A 1,972-nucleotide genomic window follows, 5' to 3' on the forward strand; every position below is an offset into this window, starting at 1 on the left:
AGCTTCACTCGTTCAACTTGTGCCGAGACCACGAAAGTGAGCGGGAATCCCTGCTTCCACGGCTGTGGGGTGCTGAAGGTGCTGCGGGGTGATAGGAAGCAGTGCAGCAGGGACAAAGTGAAGTCGGAGCAGGACGGGACCAGAGTGGAGCCACAGGGCTGGGGCAGAGCTGAGGGAATAGTCCGTGCAAAGGCCCTGTGGTGGCAGCAAGTTAGGTGTGTCGAGGCATAGTGCCGAGGCCAGCGCAGGTGAAGTAGGGGGTGGACGAGGACGAGGGGGGCCTTATAGGTCAGAAGGAACCTGCTGGCAGGATCTGTGCCCCTGGCTGGGCCCCTAGGCTCCCTGACTGATGGGATGAGGTGCGGGTGGCGGATAGTTCTCCCGGGGGGGAAAATGATGGGTGGGGCCAGGGCAGGGCACAGAGGCTGGTGGGGTCGGGATGTCCACCCCGAAGGTGGAGTAACAGCAGGCTGGGCGTGGCGGGACAAGGCGGGTGCGGGCAGTCCCTCGGGTTGGCCTGAGCACTGCGAGTAGGGCACTGCCCGGTGCCTCATGGGGACGGACATGCGTCTTGTGCGGGAGACGCTTACACGGTCTGGGCGGCTGTATGGCCACTCCGCAGGCGGGAGGACGTCCACGGTTCTGGGGGCGGAGGTCCGAGATCAGGGCCTGGTGGGGTTCTCCGTGAGGCTCCGTGGCTGGCTCGGAGCGGCGTCCTCACTTCCTGGGGAGAGCGGGCGAGCTCCTCCGTCTCCTCTTGCGTGTGTGGGCTGGCTGCAGTGCGCCTGCCGTGGGGGATGGAAGGACCTGCTGGGGCTGCAGGGAGGGGTCCTGGTGGCAGTGGGGCTGTGGACCGCCCCCTTGCGGTGTGCCCGGAGCAGGGAGAGGTAGAGCTCCTGCACCGTGGCCACTGGGACTGTGTAGGGCCCCAGCTGGGCTGGGGAAGGGGAAGGTGATAAGGAGCATGGTAGACGCAGGGGTGGGGAGGGGGTGGCCAGCGGCATGGCTGGCTCCCGCCACGGGGTACACTGTCGTCTGGATTTGGCCACAGCCCATCCTTGGGGCCCTGGGTCCCGTGTGCTGCGGAGCTCAAGTCCTCCACACACTGTCCAGCAGGCCTGGCTGGGCAGAGACACCCCTGGAGCCGGGGCTGCTGGGGGAGGCCACTGTCAGAGGTGCGACGGGGTCAGAGGTCACTGACTCACGTGTCTTTCTGGGTACAGTTCTTTCAAAACTGTGTCTCCTTTCCTTCCCCCACCACACAGAAGAGGATGCCGAGGCTGCCAAAAGCCACCAGTCAAAGGTGGCCCTGATGTAGCCTGGGGTGCACCCCCCCCACCTTCCAGGACCCAGCAGGCCTCCAGGGCCCCCGGGGATGGGGAGGCCTGGGGCGTGGGGTGGGCTGCTGATCCCGCACTAGGTGGAGGCCCGCTCACCTGCTGTTCCCTGTGCTTGCCCCCCCCCTTTGAGGCCTTTCCACCCGCGGGGAAACAGGCCATCGCCCCACCGTCAGGGCACCTGCGGTGGCTTTGGGGGACGTCAGCCCTGCTGTGGGGAGGGCCTCGCTGCTCCCCGCTAGGCTGAGGCGGGGCTGCCCCTGGACGGCCGCAGGGGGATGCTCCCGGAGGGGCCCTTGGTCGCTGCGCCGCGGGGAGCCAGGGGGCTGGGGGGGCGCGGGCCTCCTCCCGACGCCCAGGCCCATCCCCGCGGCGCCGGCCTCGCGCCAGGGCAGGTCGCGCTCCTGGGCCAGCCTCGCTCCGGGGGGCACCCAGGTGGCTGCAGGGCGCCCGGGCTCGCAGCCAAGTCGGCTCCCCCCCCCCCCCCCCCGTCCTCCCGGGTGGCTCCGGGCCAGCCCAGCCTGACGCAGCCGCAGCCCGGAGGGCCCTGCGCGCCCCGACCGGTCGTGCGGGGGGCGGGCCCGGCTTCCGGGAGGGGCGGCGGGGCGGGCCCGGGACAGAGCGCAGCGCGGGCG

The sequence above is a fragment of the Vulpes lagopus genome, chromosome 9, assembly GCF_018345385.1.
Source record: "Vulpes lagopus strain Blue_001 chromosome 9, ASM1834538v1, whole genome shotgun sequence".
NCBI classification, from domain to species: Eukaryota; Metazoa; Chordata; class Mammalia; order Carnivora; family Canidae; genus Vulpes; species Vulpes lagopus.